We start from the raw sequence: 23130 nt of genomic DNA, 5'->3' as shown, positions 1-23130 counted from the left end.
TCCAGGGAACAGGTAATCCACGAACAGAGAAAGTTTCGAGTTGCATCTAATTACTGTTGCTCGAAGGATTACGTGCCACTGGTGCTCGTGTCTGTGGACCGACAAGGTTTCTTAATGACCAGTTGCAGGAGCGCTGAAAAACAACGTTTCTGTATCGCTGAGCTCGATAGGAGGACATCTGTAATAAAAAAAAAAAAAAATAGTAAACAGTAATTTCTTGTATCGAAACTGTTCCAGGGGTTCCATAGCAGTGTGCAGAGGCAAGACTAGCATTAGAATCGCATTGATATTTCAAGCGACCAATGCAATCGAATTTTCGTTTTGCTTTACCCCTGGGGCGAGTCTATTTTGCATCCAATGGGAGGCATTTTGCGAGGAAGCCCGGAGACACGCGACAGAACGCGCCGCCAGGAACGAAAATACGACACAGCGTCACGAAACGAAGCGTGGCCATAGTGATTAGATTTCTCTAGAATCGAGCGCATTGCCGTGCGCGGGGCTCGCTTCTTTTTATTCAATTGGCGATCCCCTTAACGTGATTTCTGCTAGAAAAAAAAGAAACTGTGCCTCGTTAGTTTTATATATTTTATCAATTTCAGGAAATGCACTCACAAACGATGAATCGTGCTTCTGAAAGTGTTACATCGAAGTTTGGAGATGAGCTGTTCATCATGTTTTGAGAAATCTTGTGAAACAGTTCGGAAGATGTTATTTTCAGGCAAACGCGTTCAAACTTGTCGGACGATGCGCTATAGCAGCCTGACACTCTCCTGAAAATATTCTATAACTTGGTTATTTCTACAAACTTCTGAATAAAACTTTAAAAACATACTCCGATATAGTTAAGCTTACAAAACATCTAAAAAGAAACTTTCGACATTTTCGACCTGACACCGTGGTTATTCCCCTTCCACTAGTCGGACAGTTCGAGCCACCTAATGCGCTCACCAAAATATTCTATGATATCGTTATTACTTCAATTTTTAGAATAAAATTTTAGACTTTAGAATTCACGTTTCTCAAATTATCTTTCGAGGATCATCGTTATGCAATTATCAGTCGTAATAATACTAACAAAGATAATCTCCTTAATCAAGAATTGCATTATCGAAGGGGACTCCGCTAACTCGCTTCTTCCAGAAAGTAGGAAAGAGTGAGAAACAGAAAGACAAGGGTCGATTAGATCTCGATGCCGCGCCGCAGGGATAACACTCCTGGGTATATTCAAGCGAGATTGTAATTATGGTTCCTGACAGGCTTATCCGTGTCCTTTCGTCGGATGAAGAATAATTACTAGTTCCGGGTGCGTTTATAGGATCTGGTCGCGATTACGGCTCTCCATTCTTTCCAATTAAACTCCTACGCATGTCCTAGGAGGTCTCGCGTGCCACTGGAAAGTCTCGAAAAGTCTCGACATCGCACGATATATGGCTTAATTGTGCCAGAAGTTCAACCACGGACTAAGTAACTCGGAGGGAAGCGATACACCGTCGTACGAGCTTTTCTTCGTCACTTCCTCCAGGGCACAACCACGCGGGATTAATGGTCCTCGCGATATCGATAACGCGACGAGCAAACTCGCTTCGATCACCCGGTCCGCGAACAATTCAGGGGAAAAAAAATCTGTTCGGTTTCTTTCTTCTGGTTTCCCGTGAACGAGCAGCACGATAGCGTAATGGCAGACTTCCTGGTTCGCTAATGGCTGGACGTACCAGGGCCTCGCGCCAGCTACAATATCCTATACGCGATAATCGAGCTGATTTAAGGCCGCGTGTTTCCGACCATGCAGGAAAACACTTGGATGTTAGGCACACCTGGCAGGTGCAACGCTCGTATTCCCTCGATTCGGGTCCGCCTCACAGGTTGGCGTGTTTCTCGGTAATATTGGGTAATTTCACGTAATTTCGTGCTTCCTCCTGCGAGTCGTGGTATTTCACTCGCGACTCGCGTTTGTCATACGTCTCGCGTGACGTTTCGCCTTGATAAACGTCCATATCTACGTCATTATTTTCGACGGTTCGCCACCTGTCAACGCCTGTCTTCGCGTGTTTCGCGACCACGACTCGATGGAACCACGGTCGATCACTCTAGGTTCATTGACTCTCCTCGAGGACCCTGGACTAGGCTTGCGTTTACGAGGGTTCGTAGAGTTGTGTCGTGACGCGAGGGATCGCAGACTGTGCTGGCAACAAATCCAAACACGTCTTAAATAAATAAGCGAGTACTACAAAAATTCCTACAGCTGGGAAGTAGAACGCAGTAGAGAAAATGCTTGCACAAACTCTTGCCAATGTTATTCGATTCCCAATCCACAAGTTGGTTCGACACGTTTGGACGCACCTTGTATAACCAGCAGGATTTCTCCCAAGGGTCCACGTCTCTGGAAAACTTTTCGGTGATTCGAGCTTTGGTCCCTACGAGTCAACGTTTTGTTAGCAAGTTAAAGGTCGCTCCCCTCTTTCGTTTTTCAAGGAGGCGTAACTCCGAGGTGGTTGGAAGCGGATTTAATTCGCTCGTAATCCGATTTCCGGAGGAAGCAGAAGACTCTTGAGTAAAGAGAGTCTTAAGGAGGATCACGGTATCTTCCCTGTGAATTATACACTCTTGGACGTGGAACGTTTAAATAAACCCAACGTTTAAACGACTCTGTAATAGGAGAGGCAAGGGTCTTCGATGTAATGTTTGAGAATTTGTCCTAATAATCGCAAGACCTTAAGATGGGTCCTGAAATTCCTGAAATTCTCAACGCTGATGCGTAATGAAATTGATTTTGAAGTAGCAATCGTTCCAGATCGTTTTATCTATTTTATTTAAAGCAGTATTCGGATGACTGGTGCAAAATTACATCGTTCAGGTTTCGAGTCACGCCTCTCGCACGACTGATGAATTTTATCTTGAACGCAACATCGCGAGGACGATTCCGTGCATTCGAGGAAGGAAACTGCTTACGAGGGGAAACTGCATCGTCACATCCGTCGTGTGTTCCAGGAACGTTCGAGCGTTTATATCTCACTCCGTGATACCGGCGCTGTTACCTACGCTTTGTGCAGGTCACAGAGTTCAGCGTGACGTCGTTGCATAACAACCGAGCGATCGATAATCCATCCGACGTAGATGCGAGATAACAAAAATCGTAGGCGCCTAGTCGAACTTTTATACCTGCCTACAGTAGAGACTAAATCATCTGGCCACCCAAGGCTACTCATAAAAGTCTATTTCCACCATATCACGCTTCCTGTTTCTCCTGATTCTTTCACGCAAATGACCAGTACCGTGTTAAAGCAGCAATCTGTTTTAGTTATGGATCCAATACGTCTTCCTTCTAATTTGCGTGTCCGTCCACGCAATGTAGCTCACGGTATACAGCTTGGCGTATGCTGAATGCACAGGTGGTTGAACTTGTTGTCTATATTCCGAGTACATTGTGACGCGAACTCATCGTTCGACGTACACTCTGTACAGTCTATTTCATCTCAGGCGAACGGAAACTTTCGCCGCGTCTAATTAGCCATCGACGGCGAGGATGGAAGACGCGGAAAGTAATCTTTTTCGGCATTTAGCTACAGCTACGCCGGTTTATTCGAGCTGAAACTCCTCGCAGAAATTCTTCGAGGAATATTGGGCTTATCAATAAGGCATCAACCTAATCCAAAATCCGAAAAAGAACGAGGGTCAAGCGAGCGCTCTTGTAATCTCGGTAGTCCCATCTCCGTGTTGAAAATAGCGATATTCGCGTGTTTATCAATTCCTCGACACCAGTTGGAGCAAAGGAAGGACACGGGCCTGCGTCGCATGCTATAAACGTCGATGGACGTAACCACGCAAATCTCTGGCAACGTTTATGAAACTCCTCTGCGCCACGTGGTGTAATTCTAGAGAGAACGTAGCGCTTTTATTGCCGTCCCCAGCTTTAGATGTTACAGCGGAGATTTGAAATTTCATATAAACGACCGTAAAAGGTCCTTTATCCGCGGCAGGCTGGTCTACGCGTACCGCGGTCCTCTGGAACGAGCGAAAGGGACAACCCTTGAGCGGTATTTTGAAATCAGAAATTCAGAACGAAACGATTCAACGTGACGACTGGAGCGTAATCGAATCGAGTCGGACGTCCAATATATTCGCGTATAAATGAATAGATAAATACAACAAATACTTACTCGCGTAATTTAGATACACCTAATCGTTCTATAGAAACTTTTAGAACTTTCCAAAGTCAACCCGTTCGTGGAAGCCGACCCGAGTCATGAGTTGATGAACCCAGAGGGCGGCTACAGCCTCGCAAACTATGAAACCGCAGCCGCAGTCTCTCACTCGCCACGTAAGACGGACATAAACAAGTTGGAAGTACGTGTTCAAGAATCTCGACCATCCGCGACTCCATCATCGTAAGAGTCTAAATGAATACGGCACTTGACGCAAGTTCATACATTCGCCTGAAACTTTCCGCATTCCCGAAACCTCCAACTACCAGACACAAGAAGAGTGCAGGAGACGTGGCCCCAGAAGTACCATCCACACGTGCGCTATAAAGAGTGTAACAATGGACAATCATCTTCCGGGTTGAAGACTCAAAATTTATCTTCGGACCTTTAACCTGTGGCTTGATTGGAAAACTATTCCAAGGTCTTGAGAAACTCTGAAGGGTCTCGTCAGCGTTAAGGACCTCGTAAAAGTAACTTTCGGATATTGAAAAGTGGAAAGTGGAAAAGTGGAAGTTCAGTGAAAACACTTGATATTTACTCATGGACCATTCCTTAAGATATTATAGAGTATTTATGATAGAATATTAACCTCGTGCCTTCTTATGAATGTAAATTCTGAACCTTCATCTTCCATAACGTGTTCGTCTATTATAAACATGAGATTCAAAGGATGCCACCCGGAGGCTCTAACCTTGAAGGTTTGGAGGGTTCTTAACGGTGTCCTAGTTTCGAATATAGTCCAAACTCCTTGGCGCTGTATATTCGCGGCGATTCGAAGCGCTTCGAGTCCATCGCCGACAAAGGGTGAAAGCACGTGCACGCATACAGAGGACAACGAGACGCGCCTGGAATCAGGTGACAATAGACGCGCTTGGAAATTGAGTTGGCACTGATTAGACATTGCGGGCGTGCCGTCGTGCCGCGATGGTTCGTCGGAATTTACTCTGGCATACCCGGGGAGTTCAATTCCACCCTCGATGGGGGCCAATATTATCCTGCACTTAAAATCAAGCTGGCGCCAGAGGTGATTCGCAGCGGAACGCGAAGAGGATCAAGCTCTCGGCGAGAAGATGATGCCGATAGATGCAACCGATGTCCAGTAGGTGAAAGAATCAACTTGGGCGACCTGCCATCAGCTCGCCTCTTCAGGGGAATTCATTCACTTCGCTGGGGCAGCCTTTAATGAGAGCGGATGGGGACTGAAATCCCTCCTCTAGTCAAGTCGATCCTTTCATTTATTGGATTTTAAGGTATACGTTCGAATGAAGATGCGATTGGCAAGTCTGAAGTAGCAGTAAGGTATACGAGGCGTGTTGGGTTAAAGTAAATATTGAAATTATATGTCAGGAGAGCAAGTGACAATTTTGAAGTAGTTAAAGGAGAGAAGAACGTTGAGTCCAGTGTTGCCCTCTGCAAGTTTCTGGGACCAAGACTTCATTACCACTGCATCGTTCCTGGAAATTGCAAGTCACCGCAGTGCATCGTCTCGTTGCGGAAAGGAGTGGAGCTTCACCTGGTAACCGCATCCCTCAGTTTCAAGTTCGATATGCTGTCTCGCGTGGGAGCATATAACGACCCCGGCATGCCAGAGATCACTGTATTATGTGGTGGCGGCATATGGTAAAGTTCTTGGACAGCTGAACGCTATGATTAATCCCTTGATCCTACGCTTACCGCAGAACCATTTCTAGAGATTCCAGAATACTCCTTCGAAGTAAAACGGTTGAAGTTCTCGAGCAAAACTTCAACCTCCTGTTCTCTGGTTCTGTGATACCTCGTTTATATATTAATAATTGCTATTGTAACATTAGATAAGCTTGCAAATTTCGGCTTAAACGGTTCCACAGCTTCAGGATTTATCTCACCACCCTCGTGAAATTACTGTACGAGAACTTTCTTATTTTACTTAGGATAATTCCGTGGTAACAGAAGTTACTGTAACGACAGGACCAATGTTATCGCTGAGAACGCTTTCAAAACTAAATGAGCGAACACTGGTTGTCGTATTGTTTCAACAATTTGCGTCCCCGGTGGAACAGCGACTTTATATACCACCGGGGCTAATGTCATATAAATCCCTCACCCTCCCGATGCGTCCTCGCTCTCCAGTGCTCTCCTCGTATATTCAGTTTCAAGCGTCCCTTTCAAACGCGTGCAGCTTTGTACGCGCGCAATTGTCGCGGCGAGTAATTGGAAACGAGCAAATAATTGTGAATACGAAAGACTAGGTTCGCTGTGCTGCTTAATAGGGCACGATTTCATTTCCGTTACTCGCGGAAAAGTTGTCGGGTGTCGCAAGGAACGTCGTCGTCGTATATTGCGGTGCACCCTGACACATTCTTCGGTGCCACGAACGTGGACGGTTTATGCATTGCCATGAATACGCGTGTCGCGGTAAAACCGCGCGTGTTTTATGAAGCCTGCCTCTGACGATCATAATTTTTCCACTCCCAATACTCTTTTCCTAAGTAAATATTTATGTTTTATAGCCACCGAACAGGCTGTTACGTCTGGCGAACATCGCACGGGTGCTGCGTCTCCCGTAATATTCTTTTAAATGGAGGTAAACACGTTACACGAATTAAAAAAAAGTTAAATAACGTTTGGCCGTCGAACGTTATCGAGTCGAACGAGGAATATTGTCGTTGGCGTGTTTCAATATTTGTGATCCGTATTTGCATGTTCGGACACAGATTCGCGGAGGCTGCGATATACGCGCACCGCGAACCGAAACTCGCAGATTTTTATTACACTTTAAAGCCGTGCATCTGGTCCCGCGTGCAACGCGAAATATAAGACCAGTATGACGGAAAATAACGCGGCGAACCTGAGCGGACCGCCTCGTATGAAATTCGCGAAACGTTACGGTTGCGACTCAAAAATGTTACACCGTTCATTTGACATGGGTGAAATTAATATTTTACCGGCGGACGGTGTACAGTCGTCTCGAAAAATACAGCGACTTTACGGAAAAATAATTTATTGCCTGGTACGAGAGGTTATTTGTGTCCCATGATCCATATCAACGAAGCTAAAATGCTTCCATTCTCGATGAAAATATGAATAAAAATCTGTAACTGGCAGAGGGTAAGTCCAAATGAAACATGATGTCGCAGAGTTTGAAAGAGATTGTACGCGAGCTGGACGGACGAATTTTTCACGAGCCGTCGCGCAGTGAAAATTCGACCGATCTTCATTATCGTCGATTACCGACGATTCCAGTTTACGTAATGCGCTCGCATTTCACGCGATATGGAAACGCAAGAGCTGGAAGCTTTGGCAACCCCCGGGCAAGATAACCCTGCAGGTCGAACTCTCCTGGTCGTTACACCGATAACGAAAACCCGGTTTCCGTGAACCGATGTTCTCCTCCGGCCCTGCGGGAGGCGGTTGCATAAACTATTTCAACCCTTACGAGGATTACGCGGATTTTCCCTGTGCCCCCGCCTCGCCGTCTCCTTTCCTTTTAGTTCCCGAACTTATGTACGGACTCTCGTATGAAGCTTTTCCTTTATCCCGCTTTTCCAACAGATTGAAGCACCATGGAGCTTAACACGCACGATACTTCGTGTACTTTACAACCGTAAATTTTCATCGTTCGCCATCAGCTGCGGTTGTTCACGCAACTGCTTACTTTTATAGAACGCGGGTAGAAAAGTGGAACAAGGACTCGAATTTATTTCGTTACGATACACTTTCTTTTGCATATTTATATCGGTTCGAAACAGAAGAAGAGTAGCTTGTAAGAGCCTTGTAAGAGGCGTTCTTTAAATATCGACGACAGCTCCACCGCCTCCATTCGGCAGGATTCAAGGAGGAAGAACTTGGGGGAACAAAAATCCAGGCTGCAATGCGAGAGTATGGGGGAGCGAAAGTTGCGGTGAATAGCGGGGCGACGCGACGCTCGGATTTCCTCGACCATGTTTGGCGACCGTATTTTTTCCGCGATGACAGTACGGGCCGGCTAACAGAATCCCGAACTTTGGTACAGCGCCAAATTATTATCGTCCAGTGTGCTTTACATTGTGCCCGATCGGGTGGCTCGACGCCGCTGCGCCTGCCGCCGCGTAACCCCGTTTTCCCTCGTAACCGAGCCTCGACAAAGGGTTACGTGAACTTTCGGAATCGACCGAATTCCCGCGGCACCTTGAAAAACTTTTACTGTGTACACGCTGATTCCTGCTCCCCCCGACAAATTCATATCAACGAGTTGGCCATGGAACTGTAAAGCAGCACATTATTATTTCAAACAAAAGTAATTATCTTTGTTTTGTGCTGCAATCTCTAGCGGAAAATCTGAGATATCATTATAACTTCCTTTTTCACGATACACATAAATACATTGAATTTAATTGTAAAATATATATATATATATATATGACTTCAAAGTTATAAGTACGTCGCACGTTCGTTCTGAAACGTTTGGCCAAGATAAAGGGGCAAGCGTCGAACGAGGAATAACATTAATCAAGACTAAATCACCATTCCCCATCGCTGGCGCAATCATCGATTCGACAAATTCACGCTTTTCCGTTTGCTATGTATATGTTTTATTGCAAATTAATTCCTGTTTATCGCGGGACAACAATTGCCCTCCATATTTCACGCGGCTAGATATGTGTTTCGTAATGTTAGCCGGGCCATGCGTAATAAACGACGCCTGATCGCTATCACGTAATAAAGCCCGAGATGTAAAACCCGCACGGAGGGGAAAAGAAAGATTTAACTCGCGTCCCAGCGACGGCCAACCGAATTACGTAAAACGATTCGAATCGTTTCGAGCGAATTCTCTGCCGGGGGAAACGAACCCTACGCGATGGTAATTTTAAACGCGAGGGCAGCTGCCGCCAAATGATGATACGGATACGACGTTTGGTTAAATAATTAATTGCCCACGTTATAATTAGATATGCGATCCGTGGATATCGTGTTAGCATTCGGTTCTGCTTTGTTATTATATTTTGATTTCGAATATCATGGTATATCAAGATTTCGTATCATAATGAACGCAAATAACGCGAAAAGTAAATTAAATTTTACTTTTCACGTCTGTAGGTGTATATAAGCGTGCTCGAAACAAATGATCCGAAACGTAAATAGATTGCCCGTCCAAGGCTGGCTAATTACCCTTCCTTCGATAGTAGGTTTGCAGGTGTAAGAATTTCGTGAAACTCCTCGAGAAACTAAGAGCTAATCTCATTTGCGATTTGTCCGCTATTTACAGGAGTCTCTCGGTGCTATTCGAGCCATTCATTAGCCTGTCGTTTCCGTTCGTCGAATTTACTTTTAGCCTCTGCGCTATCGAGAAGGAGCCCTGTTGCACTGACTCGCGGAATTGTTGATTAATTGTTCACGGGAACCCGTAAACTTTAGATGGCAACTGGAGGGCGGAAGCACCGCGAAAGGCGCGCATTCGCGAGTAGTGTTCCGAATGGTTGCTTGCTTTAACGGATCAATAGTCGAGTAGCCGAGTTAAGCATGCCGTGGTTGTTCCGTTGTTGTTGTTGTTGTCACCGATAATACGCGGAACAACGCCTGGCGATTACGATCGACTATACTGTGCTTCCTAGGTGCTGGGTTTGGTTTCGAACTACCAAGTTTCCTCGAAAAGTTATGAGGTCGTAATATTGATAGTTAATCGGTACGTGGAACGAGAATCTTGGCGATTATTTGTTAATCCTATTATAATTTCATGATTATATCCATCAATTTTGTGCCAGGATTGGAATAAATTTTAATGCCGGATACGCCTACTTAATCCTTCTCCCTTAGACGATAATATACAGCAATGGCTATTTCAAGGTACCTGTTTCTTGTTTCATTTATGAAGTTGGCTACACTTTTCAACATCTTCAAAAAATTTCCGACGCCAGGTTCCCAGAGTCTTTCTTTCGACTTCATCTACTTTGCACTCTTGTTCACAACACCTTTCATTACAACAGACATATTGAAAAAGCAACGAGCAGCAGTAATTCGTACAGAGATTGAACCCGTGTTCATCCTTTCTTCTGTCCTCTTTCTTCGACCCTAGTCCTGAAACAGAGCTCTCTGCGCATATTTACGCGCTCCCTTTCGTCCTTTTTTCTTCGTCCCAGTCGCACATCTCCTGTCCGTTCGTAATTGGCTTCGTTGTGTTGGCGAGGTTTCAATTTCCAATATGGAGCGGGCCAATTTGTATCCGCAGACGGCTCCGTCTCTATACCTCAACTTTGTCGCTGTTCATATATGTCGCCTAATGATCGAATCCGTCCGTCGATTCGCTCAAACTACCGTCAAACGTGCAGCCGACTCGTTACGGGATTCGAAACCCCGCGAGTCTCCCTTCGCTCGCGACTGAATGCTACCTCGAGCTATATGTGCATCGAGTGAGACGTTCGTGTGCACGATGCGGCGTACACGGACTCCTCTAATCCTCATTTCGGAGCCGTCTTTTCCCGCAGAACCTGTACGCTCCGAGCGACTCGTCGATATTCGCCAAGGGATTAGCGATATCCCATCGAGCTCGTCTACGGGACCACGTCACAGATTTTCGTTCCAACCACCTGCACGCGGAAAGCGTCGAAATATATACCTTCACGTCATGGATCATCGATCGTTGAACCTGTTTTAACCACGGTATACTATATTTAGATACCGAATATCCCATTTGGCTAAACCAAGTAAAAGGTACAGCTTTCCATACCTGCCATCATCGCACCTCTGGTTTGGTTACCAAAGGACTAGCAGTACACGGTTCACCGATCCTCGAACCCCTGGAGTAATAAACATTCAGTTGCCTCCACAGGCGTTAATGCTCCGCGTAGCGTTACACTCGATGCCTACATTCCTCAATTGATCCAATCCACGCGCGTTTCCGCGATAATTCCTACCGATTCTTTCAGATTTAAGCGCGGAGGTTCTCGGTCAAGAACGATGACCGTAATTCGCTAATCGTGCCTGATGGCTGCGGGCGATCAATTGGATACTCCCAAGCAGAGCGCGGTTCATTTGCTCGCGGATAAAATCAGGGCAGCACGAGCACACAACGGCGTTACGTAGCCAGAGCGCTATCATCGGTTCGCGCCAGCAGGTACTTAACTGCAGGATGAGTTAAGCATCTGTTGGCCGTGCGTTAGCAAGTTTCTAATTTATTTACTTCAAACGAAACTTCGGGCCACGAACTGAGGGCGAGGGGGCGTTTTACAGCAGGTGTAAGTGCGAGAATAAAGTTCGCGGTGCGACAACGGGACTATAAAACACACTGGGCGAGCTGCATGGATTTTCGAGACGCTTGACGCATCGCCGAGGGAATTAAACGCGTTTTGTTGCAGCGATAACCACACCACGCGCTATTAATAATTCATGCAGCGTGGGAATCGATTTAAAATACCGTTTTGGGTCATCGTTGCATGGATATTGGACTGGCGGAAAATTAAGAGAAAAATTGAATTCTTTTTTGAAAGTGTTGTTATCAATGATTCAAGAGCAACAGAGAAGACGACGAGTTTCGTGACTGCCTCGGTTCCATCCTCGGTACTACCAGCTTTGTTAAGGGATAAAGGGTCTGACTTACGTGAGTGGAAATTCTTCGACCGTGAAATACCCGAGGAAGTCCCGCGGCGGCCTTCCCCTCGAGGACGTTCGCAGCACGACGCGTATTCGAAGACAAACTTTGGGGTTCTCGATAAAGGAACGCAGGGGTTGAAACGTGCGAAAAGATAGAGGACGAAGCACACGGAACCAGAGGGGAACGTTGATGAATATGCGTCGTCACGCTTCGCATTCGATCTTCACTTGCTGCCAAATCCTTGAACGACCCGCGAGGGACACAACAGAATACCAGATCCTTACACGGATTTAGTCGACGATACTTCGACGATTGCACGTTCCTGTTTTGTTAATTTTATCTTCGAGAAAGGTCCTACCAATCGATCAGCGTTGGGAAGCTAACTCTTTCCCGACATATTTAGTAATCGTGTAGCGTATCCTAATTTTCTTTCTAAGCGATGAATGGCAGTTGTTACTTTATAATATCGTAAAATAGTCGTACACTCGGAGTTCGCGACGCAGTAATAAAGTGCAAATTTGCACCGGGGCTAAAATGAGTTTAACGCGCCTGCCGTACACCTCCTCATTCCATCGCAGGGAAACACGTGCATTTTCATCGTCATGGAGTTTTCCAAGTTCCATTACAAATACTTGTTGCTGCGAATTTCGTGCGAAATCTCCGTCGCTGCGAGGAAGTGGTAACTTTGCCCGGAATTAAATCCGCCGGAGTAATTTTGAACGATATTCAAGACTGTTGGTATGACAAGTTCGTATGGTTGGCGTGTTAGTTCTCCCCTGGGACGCGTGGATTCTGGAGTAAGAAAATTGTAGGTGCGCGTGAAATTCTGCGAGCGCTGACACATTTTGCGCTCCTTCGACCCGAAATACACCGTAATCCATTTTGTTTATCCTGCAGCCAGAGTTCACGGAGTTTGATAAACGCGACGCAATTTCGACCCCGGTAGCAATCCCTTGACGCTCATGCAGCACGACTCTTAATCGCGCCAGAAACTCGATAGTCGGGAATACAAATTAAAACAAGGTGTTGCTGCCATTATGTTATCCCTCGAAAAACTCGAAAATTCGGTCCGCGAAGCATTTTCTCACTAAACTCTCTCATTTAATCGGGAGTCCCTGATAAACGTCAATAATGGAAAATAAAATGAAAGCTAAATTAAAAATTGACCGACAAGCACACGTGTCGGTAGCGTGCGAAATGGTTGATATACAGCAACGGTTACGCTGTGCGGTTTGCAGGAACCAGGTAACTTCACGGTTAATTTAACATCAAGGCATCTAAACGCGACACGTTCAAAGTATTACGCTCGTTAATCGAAATGCATTCGTCAACGCGTTCACCCGTGACATTTTCGTGTAAAACCGATGCATGAACGGGCACGTACCGAGCGTAGTAACAAAATTTTCCCTGCATTAACCGCGTTAATGATTTCACCGGATCAATTTGTCGATCGTTATTGCATTAGTCACGCGCGGAGGCTGCTCCGCTTGCCCGTGACATTGCCACTGGCTCGAAATGCGCGCACCTTTTCCCGCGATTTACCTATGAACAAGTAAACGCTACCTTTCATTAACGTGAATGCGTAAATGGGACAGCATGGTGTATGGAAAATGGCCGAGTTCACCAGAAGGTTCGCGATTAACTTCTACATTGAGATTTATCGAGAAGATTCGGTGCTTCGTTTCTTCCGTAGCTCGCATTTTCCCCTCTTTTCCAGCGAGGGAAACACAACAGGCGAGAACAAATTTACGAGGACTTCCCTTCGAGTAAGGGCAACGTGCTCGGTGGTTGGTCTCGTGTGTTGGAAAGAATTCAATGAAAGGGGCTTCTAAACTTCCTTTAATGGCACAATATTTGCTCAGATACAATCTACGTTTTTTCCCCGCCAAGCGTTTGCTGTTTCTTATTCGAAATGGCTACCTTTTTCAAGCTTTTCCTTCTTACTCGTCCAGTCGTAACATAGATCACCGCGTTGGCGTATAAGCAACCAAGTGCTTCCTGTTTTAAGATTGAAAATCTTTTTATTTTCGAACAGCCGAAGTTCATGGCCCGTTATATGGTGTAAAATGCTGTGTTCCGAACACGAAACTCCAGTCGTCCAGCTCTTCATCTCTCGGCCCGAAAGAGTCTCATTGCAGGCAAACATGGTCTCTGGGACTCCCCAGAGTCTCTGCGAGCGCCATCGCGAAGAGTACACGGATCCTTTCTCCGTTTTCCAGAGATGGTCACCCCGGGGGAGTTCGGTAAACGCGGCAGGATTATCTGCAGCTGCGTTGGCTGCGACGAACTCGAACGAGGATCGAAGAAAGGAAGGGATAGCACTCGAGGGCACAGCCACTCCAGACGGTTAGCAAGAAATTAATTCCCGTTTAATGCAGTCCCTGGTTAGCATTGCAAATCTCCGCTGGGCCAGAATTCTCGCGGCTTTTCTCGCGTCCACGACCTCCTGGTTCTCGTTTACCTCCGTCTTTCCGTCTGTCTGTCTGTCCGCGCCGCCACTTCGCCTACAACCACTTTTCCTTCTTTCTGCGTATTAGGCAAATTTCCCCGAACCCTTGTCCCTCCATCCCCGCGTTGTTCGATTTCCGTCGCATGGACATCGCCGTCGCTTTCGGCCTGTTTAGAAATTCGTTTTCTCTACTAGTTCGGAACAACGTGGAATCTTATTCGATGGAGAAGTTTGTCGAGGTAGATTACGTCTTGCTGTAATAGAAATGTAAAACAGTATCGGGGTATCATGTTGATAACGATACTGGCTCTCGAGGGTGAAGGGTTGACACTTTCACGTAGAAAGTTTAAGCACACTTTGTAATATTTTTAGTTAGTGGCTCCGTGGTGGACAGAGTTCGAATTGAGCTGTGTCAAAAAATCCACGTGTTTTATAATCAGATGGGCCTCTGTGTAGCTTTAATACCCCGAGACTGAACGAAGGCAGCCTGGTCACGTACCGAGCGTTACGAACTTACACCAAGTCGAACGGAATTCGAATTAAACTTTGCCTGTTTGTCAAACACGTCATCCCTGCTCAAAGCGTTACTGGATTCTGTATAGTTCGCTATAGATTTGTTCCTGAAATAGTTGTTCGTCGAAGCTTCGATCCATCGACCGTGATAAATCAATCTGTATACTGTCTCGTAAACGCTTTGTGAAATTATCGTGTTACGCAATTGTTCTTGGAACGAGGGTTCCCATCGCTCAGTCGTAACCGCAACGATTGCACTTGGAATAACGCAGCGTACGCGCAAACAAAGCTGCGATTTAATTTAAATAACGAGTGAGGACTTAACGTTACCGAATTCAGGAAACTGTTAGGAATACGTTAGCAGCGTTGGCTTTAAAAGGAATCCCCCAGTTATTATCATTGATCATACTCGTAATATTCAAGTTAAGCTCACAATCTCCGCTGTAAAACAACCTAGGCCTTAAACGTTCTCCACCGAAGTCTGCGATAGTTTGAAATGCAGATACGGAAATCTGCTTGGTCAAAAAAAAAAAAGAAAAAGACGGGTACACGATACAGAAATGAAACACAAATATTAGCGTTACATTTTGCCACGAATTTTCAGCTGAGGCGAAAATTTGAATAGGATTTGAGAGGATTGCACGAGATCGTACATCGCAATGGTGCTCTTCACACATTTTTAGTAATAAAAAACCGTTCCATTTATGGCTTCGTTGTATTTCATTAGCTGCAATTAAAGTTCATATTTTTAATTTCATTTTTGTAGCGGTAGTTTAAGTTAATCACAATACCGTGAAATTATTTTAATCTGAATGTTATTTTCATTAGGTGGGGGAAGGGGCACGGTACGAATCGGAGGATTTCAAACGTTAATAAACTTTTGGCCCCGTTCATGAAAACCACTCTTTGCATTATTACAGGCCGTGCACTCTCTGAGTGTATTTTTGCTGGCAATCGACCAACACCATTCGATATCCCATCAACTGTGCATTACGCGGTTTTGCATAAAAACCAGATTTCGGGGAAAGCGCACTAGCTTTTCCAAACTAAACAGCATTAACGTTGAATTTCGCGCGGCTCGGTTTATATATACCGTTGATAATAATTTCCTGCTCGCCGAGATGCTCGCGAATTAATCGCTCCGCATCGGCCGCACGATATCCGCTCAATTTTCTACGAAATCATTTTCATCCTCGTTTTCGTTCGTCTACGCTTTTTCGGCGTATTGGTAAATTATATGCACCAAACAAAAGGTATTTCAGAGGAAAATAAAGGGGAACGACGGGGGAGATATAAAATAAGGTATTTCATCCAACGGGACAACGAAATGAAAAATGCAAATGCATTCTGGTTATTGTTTACTGCGCGATAATCCTTTACGAGGTAGAGTGGACGCATCGTAAATATCTCCTTGTTCGTTAAAAAATTAATGAAGTCAGGCCACAGCCACCGCGCTCTGAATAATAAATTAAAGTGTTCGTAGTCGACCGGTGCCGGTGTAGTTCTTCTTTAAAGAAATTTGATTTGCTGGTTAGTTTACGAAAGCACTGTTAAGCCAAGCAATTTTTAAAAAATTAGATTGTGCGTTAGTCTTATAGAAATTAATATCCATATTTTTCAAAGAAAATTTCGAGACAGGTGTACTAAGAGTGGTAACTTTGAATCTCCATTTATTGTTCTGATTTGTCATTACATATTCATCATCGTGCGCTTTTATGAATTGACCACCGACCAATCATTGATTCTGGCAATTTCAGTGACATTTTAGGGGAAAATTAACGCCTCGGTGCTCGCGGTTATTCGCATGACCAAGTGATTCGGTTGGGTATTTTGTTTATTCGCACAATTTGTCTATTTAATCGATAGTTCTTCTGCCGATCGAAGCAATTATGGGGGAATAGACTCGCTGGCGTAAACGCGATGCTGGGATATTCACAGAGAGAGAGACAAGGTCGTTATGAGAATCGTAAGTAGCGTTTTCGAAAATAGGGCGATTGCTTCGAGCACCGGTGCAATCGATTTTACTACCAGCCACAATAGAATTCGATACGACTGGGAAAGCGCTACGATTATCGGGTGCAATTATCAACTTGACGTTGTTCGATTAAATGCAAATCAATTGACGCCTCTCTCTCTCCTAACGAAAGGCGAAAAAACATTACGTTCAATGTTAACTTTTATCGAGGGTGAAGTTTAATAGTATAGATACACGTTTTAAATTCGTACAAAGCAAATTTTACATAAGTTAAACTTTTCTTGCTTTGATAAAAGTACGATCTTTTACAATATCATCAAAGTTAATGGCTTTTCCAATCTCATTTTCCGTTAACGATATTACTAAATTGGAAAAGTGCTCTAGGGACGTGACATTGAACCCAGGCAAGTTTTAATTACTCAAGTTTCGTAAATCCTCTGTCAGAAGCTACTGTAACTCGCACGGTTGATGATATTTCATATACGATTTCAATATTAGGGTACGAAGGGTTCACGTTTCACTTTAGAACAGCGATTAAAGTTGCAAGACATCGAGCTTCAGCTATACACGGCGTATCTTGTACTTGGTATTCGAAATTATTTATTTATTTTCTGCCTTGTCTACATCTTTGTCATGTTTGATTCCAAGATTGGCTGAAAATTGGCTCCCGCACTTTAGACATAGTTCAGGTTCCCTTTCACGTTGTCGCCAGGACCGTTACGTTTCCTTCCGTCGTATCGATCATCATTCTCTCCCGGTGAATTATGCGATCGCGGGAATTAGAACGTCGATGGGACGCGTCGCAGCGCCGCGTAGATTCGCATAAGCGTCCGGCGTATCCCACGGGAGGATAGGAAGGAAGCGGGGGAGGGGATGCTCGAAATTGGGATTGCGGATCGCAATTGTGATTTGCGCAATTTCGCCCCGATCTCACGGACTCTGGACGACGGGAAACTATTTATGCGCGGGACGGTCGCCTATTTATGTGGTTTGCCTGGAAAGTAATAGCTGCCTTCAGCGTGACATGCTCGCTCGTCTGTACGTGCGCCGTTGAATTCGACCGAATCCGTCGTCTGTGCGGAACAGTGCGGCGGAATAGATAATAGTCACGATCAACGAGACGAATCGGCCTGGATCACGCTTTGAGACGGATTCGCCTCGGTGAGCAGGCCGGATCGAGCAGGCGCACGCCACGCCACGCATTATCGAACTCTAAAACGCGAGTGCAAAATTGATATCCTCGATACTGGCTCAGCTTCGTGCTTCGCGAGCAGTTCTTTGGAAGGCGACGATCGAGCTGGATTACGTCCCATCAGAAATGCTGAGTAACCGATTTCGTAATTTCAGCGTCGATAGAGTAAAGCTCGCTGTCAGTAAAACAGACCAAGCTATCGGTAAAGTCGAGCTCGTCGCTGGCAAGGTAGTGGACGTCGTAGATAAAACAGAACTCGAGGTCTTCCATTCCCTTCTCGATTCTCTAGTTTAACTGTCATCGACTTGCCAGCAGCCATTAGTCGCGAAGCTGCAGATTTAGGAGAGCGAAGCGAAGGAGTCGAACCCCGCAGACTACGACCAATTAAAACAGGAGACGTAACAAGACGCAATCGATTAAACTCGCGTCAGCACAATTACAACGCGCTCCGCGTAACGACCCAAGCTGTCCCTCTGTCATTCGACAAGCATGCCTCAAAATTGCGATCCATTCATCAGCCACCATCCACGGAGACCCAGTGCTGGTTGTCTGCCTCTTGGTATTAATAATTCGACCGGATAAGGGATCGTAATTGAATCAGTGCCTTAATTAAAAATCGCAATTAGTGTCCTTCGCCGTGAACCCAGGCTCCAGCAGCTTTACGTAAGCAGAATTGAATTAATATGCCGTCTGCCCTGGCGACGCTCAACAGCGTCCCTTAATGCTGGAATTACGCGACGGAAGAGGGTGGAACTGTAAGGGAAGAAAACAAAAGAGGGTGCCTTTACAATATCATACACGAGAGTCGTGTCAAATAGAAACATTTTACTACACGTTTTAACGATCGAGCTGGAATTTTCAATATTAATTTGATTTATGTACATACTAAAATATCTTATCCTCGCATTTCTCCCTCGCTTTGAATAAAGCATTGCGGATCCTTCGTGCAACGTTATAGTACCTCGAAACGGACTAGGAGATTCCGTTGGTCACGTGGACCCAGCTTTCATACCCGCGAATAATGCGATTTGCCATCGCGCGGGTAAAATCACTGGCCACTGGTTCGCCGTTACAGCAGTCGTTGAAGTTTGTTGCTGAAATCGTGGAAGAAAAGTGGCACGGACGATTGAAGAAGAATAGAAACGACGCGCGCCACGGACTCTCAACGAATGCAAATTGCATAATGGAAGACGAGACTTGAATCGACGGCGCGTCTCAATTCTTTTCCATCACGCACTACGATTCGCTTCTTCGCGTTGCTCAGTTTTGGAATGGTATATCGAACGAAGAGAAAGAAATTTACTAGAGGAACTTTTCTACTTTGATTCTATTTCTTTTCTTCGTCGTCACGGATTCACACTCGCGAGAATCGTGATACGTCTCTAGACAACGCGCATTAAAAATTGTGAATTTAATTCATTTGAATTGCTCGTTAATGTTTTGGTAAGATACTTGAAATCTTTCAGGCGCAAGCGTGACAGGCGTTGGAATTGAAACACGCGCGTTCGGAGTCTGTAATAGAAGGATATTCGGCGAAGTTGGCTCGGAGCAAGCCTAATCGTTAATTGTTCTGCCTGTATACGACTAATCAGGCGTTGATGCGTTCACATGGGGCCCGGGTGACCCGAAAATGCAATTAGATCGTGGCGAGCAATTACTGCGCGCGCGATGCTACAAAGTAACTGCTGATTACCGCTGCTATTGCACCGTACGATAACTTAACCAAATAGTGATACTACGTTGCAAGTTAAAGCCATACGCGTTCGTGTGCGAGTTGGGAACATTCTTCGTGAAATGAAACATTTCTCTCCAGCCTTCTCGATACCGTAAGATCTGTGATCACTGTTGTGCTTTTACTTTATGAACTGTATCACTTACTCCTGTGGAATTTTACAGATTCCCGTTGAAGCCTGTTTATTATTTTTTTATTGTTATTGTACATCGCTCAACTTATACAGAATAAAACTACGTTTCTCTTTGTTTCGAATTAAACAGAATTTTGATGTCTCTTTTTTTAAAGCCCTGTTGTTCAGGTATTTGTTTAACCCCTTTATCCGCTGGTTTTCGATACGGGCCAATTTCAGAGTACGTATTGTTACAAAATTGTGGCTGATGCGAAATTTGTGTTGACGTACCTATTTTCAATCAAATTACGTAATACGTATAAACGTGGAAAGTTTCAGAAAGCTATCGGCAACAGTGTTTCAGAAAAAAAATTCACGAAAAATCGACTTCTCTCGGCGATCTGAACTGGAAGACCTTAATTTTCAGTTGGAACCAATTCAAGGTTGTCAATAAATGCCGGCTAGCCCACAATTTTACATTTCGAGGCAAACATTCGTTTACCCCTGACGGTAAAATATGAGCAATGGTCGGGGAGGTAGGGATTATAAGAGGGGCCAGCGCGGCAGCTGATTTATGTGCTTCGTCCAAGTGGATCGCGGTCAGAAAAGTTTGAGAAACACTGGTTCCGCGTAACGATATTTCTGCGTTACAACTTCCTCGAATTAGACCGACGTAATCTCCTTGTTTTTTGGCAAAAGACGAGGGCTGGGAATGCAGCGACATAAAGGAACCCTGAAATATGTTCGGAAGAGTTTTCTCTTCAGCTTCCTATGATATATGTCTACACATTCTTCCCTCGCGTGCCTGCAGTTTCCTTGCTCTCGTGCTCTTTTTCACAAGAGAGTTTCTCCCAGATCTCTTCTTTGCGCCGTCATGGAATATTGCAATTCTGTCGCGTTGTACGAACCATTTTATCCCTTTTCTCCGGCTGCCTCCCTTTCTGGTTTGTCTTCATGCGCGAGTGAGTCGCACTTTTGGATTTCGTTCTTTTCGTTCTTACCTACCCTTTTCCCGTAACTAACGGGCTTTTCAGTTTCTCTTTTTCATTTTACCTGCTGACTGGACGAGAACAGGATTAGACCGACGTGAAAAATTCCACCGTACAGAGCGAAAGAGAAGGATTGAATTTTTAACGATAAACATTCTGGCCCCGCGAATACAACAAAGTATTTACTTGTACCGCTTCCGGCAAATTGATTGGCTAACGTGAAGGGCGCGGACGAGGAGCGAGCAAACAATTGAAAACTCTTCGATTGATGCATCCGGGGGAAGAGCTAATAAGAAATATTGACAAACCAAACACGGCTCGGCCTCGAGCGCGTAAACCATCAAGCTTGATGGATCAACAAGACTTCCTTGCATTTTCTCGAATCTCTCTTGCCAATGCAACGGGGATGTTCTATGTACACTTATCGACGTTCCTCCCTATTACATTATCTCCTCGCTCGAGGAACCTCTATATTCTTCTAGAGGAATGAATCGCATCATCGAAAGTCCTCGTTAACCTATTGAACTTCTCCTTTGAACAATCTTCTTTATCATTTTCTAGAGGAAACTTATTCAGCTCTGAAGAACTGTACGACGGGGACTGATCCTTCGTGGGATAATAAGGAGGAAACGTGGAATGATTTTTGACCTGTTAGATTCCTTGGCAGGTGTGCACGTGCCCTCTCAAGGAAAAGCGGGCGCGGATGGAGAGGAGCGGAGAAGAGCAGTCGGCGTTGGGGCTCGCGGGCCCGCGAGACTCGCACAAAACCCTTTGGTGCCTCCGTACGTGTCGCAATTACACGGAACAAACAGCCCGCGTCTTTCTTCACCTTTTTCGCTCCCGTTCGCTGCCTCTCTCCCAGCCCCCGAACAAAACAGCCTCGAAATTTGCATACGCGAGAACCTTTGAAACGCAACGGAATTCCCGCCGTTGGCTTTGTGCCGTCAAAGAGGAATTGTGCGGACGAAATTTCAATGAACGTGACGCGCGCACACGTACGTAGCGCAACCGGCTCGCTTCAGCTACCGGTAATTGTACGATGGTTACGGGAAAACCGCAGCCTATGTGTTCGCGTGTTATCAACTCGCGCGAAAGGAATTGTGCGACACGGAGTCGTTCCCGGTGCTCGTAATTGGAAAAACGGTGGATCAAACATGACCTGATCTCTCTGGATGCACCGTTTCATCCGGAAATACAGGATTGGATGACTTAACACAGACCTAGCCCTCTCTCACTCGAGTCTTTTTTCGATACGTGCGATGCATCTTATTTTTATAATGTAATCTTAACATTTTATGAGAACGCTGAAGGCAAGAATCGTTTTTCTAAACCAATCAAGGTGGCGTTCGCTCTTATACGGGCCACCTTGTGTATTTGGCACGGCACGTGAAACTTATCTGTTGGCTTTTAACCAAGCTCCCGCGATCCAATATGTGGCTTTTTTTGGGTCGATGGATATTCTGTTACGGTAATGCGATTTATCAACGGTAGTCTTGATATACATATAGGGTGTTGTGGAACTCTAGGTACAAACTGAATAACTTCGTAAGACTTCTTAAAAAATAAAGAAACAATTTTTAAGCCAAGTAAAACTCAATGAAAATTGATAATAGTCGATACCGTTTATTGCTCGATTATCGAGAGTATTAAAATGTGCGTTCTGGACCGTGAGATATCGCAAGAAATCCAATAATGGTATCGCTTGTCCAGAGCGTTCCAGAAGTGAGGGAGGAAGAGAGAGAGGATGAATCGAGAAACTGTTCGCTACAGAGCCAGCACGAATGGCTTAACTGGTCTACACTTGTGGCCAATTTCACAGGGCATTCGCGTGCCTCGATTCGAATCTTGTCAATGCGCGAGTTAAAGCTCGACCAGTGGAACTCGATGCAAAGCAGCGTAACCCTCTCTGCTGGAGTCGCTCAAGCTCTGTTCGGTATTGAATCTGAATTAAATCCTGACTCATCCTACGGCTCTTAATCGACGTCAGCGGAAGCGCAGTATTAAGCCGTGTATGCCAAAGCACGGATACGTATAGCTTTCTCGAATTTCTAAACATACCATTCACCAGACTCTGCAAAATACCACCCTGTGTCTCGGTTGGTTCTGGTCGAAAAATCGCCTGGTCCTCCAGAAATTCTCAAGTGGAGACCACATCGGGCAGAGAACAACTTTTTTTTAAGAAGGCAGATTTTAATATTTATTTGAAGCTCGTCGGGGTCTTTTCTGCGAACTCGATTTATGTGGAAAAGCAGAAATAAGCGATGTTATGCGATTGGAAGAAAGTGGACGAACTATTTAAACGGACCGATTAATCCAATTGAAATATTATACTCTAAGACATTTGAACAGATCTAGATTTCTGAAATGCGCCATCGTGGATCACGCGCCTGCGAGATTGCCAGGATGGAATTTATTGCGTC

The sequence above is a fragment of the Hylaeus volcanicus genome, chromosome 3 (assembly GCF_026283585.1).
Source record: "Hylaeus volcanicus isolate JK05 chromosome 3, UHH_iyHylVolc1.0_haploid, whole genome shotgun sequence".
NCBI lineage: Eukaryota > Metazoa > Arthropoda > Insecta > Hymenoptera > Colletidae > Hylaeus > Hylaeus volcanicus.
Note: the sequence above shows the minus strand (reverse complement) of the source record.